Source organism: Protopterus annectens, chromosome 5.part0, assembly GCF_019279795.1.
Source record: "Protopterus annectens isolate FY-2018-M chromosome 5.part0, PAN1.0, whole genome shotgun sequence".
Taxonomy (NCBI): Eukaryota; Metazoa; Chordata; order Ceratodontiformes; family Protopteridae; genus Protopterus; species Protopterus annectens.
In genome coordinates this window covers 166,088,653-166,089,061 of record NC_056735.1, presented here as the reverse complement: position 1 = coordinate 166,089,061, position 409 = coordinate 166,088,653, and positions in this window count along the sequence as shown.

Sequence of the window (409 nt, the reverse complement as noted above, 5' to 3'; positions counted from 1 at the left end):
ATTTGGACATGCAAACATGTGCTATCACAATAGCATAGTTTAATGATGTTACTAGTATTCTATTGAGAATCATGAACAAAGCTTGCCAAATGAATCTTAACCATGGCCATACTGACAACAGAAATTGGAATTAAGGGTATCTCTCACATATTTATCTGTGATTCTATGATGTACACAGCTATGATGTTGTAGACCTCCTTCTCAATTTATATATGGACATATACTGCAAGAAAAGTCTTCTTTCTACCAAGAGACTCATCATTATAAACTCTTAAAAATGTATATATATTGTCTTTTAAAGCCATGACCTCTGAGTTTAGTATATATGGGTGCACTGCAGTCATATCTCAGTTATCAGAATAAGATAGGGTTTGCTAGAAATGTTCCACCTCTCTAGAGATGAAGAGTG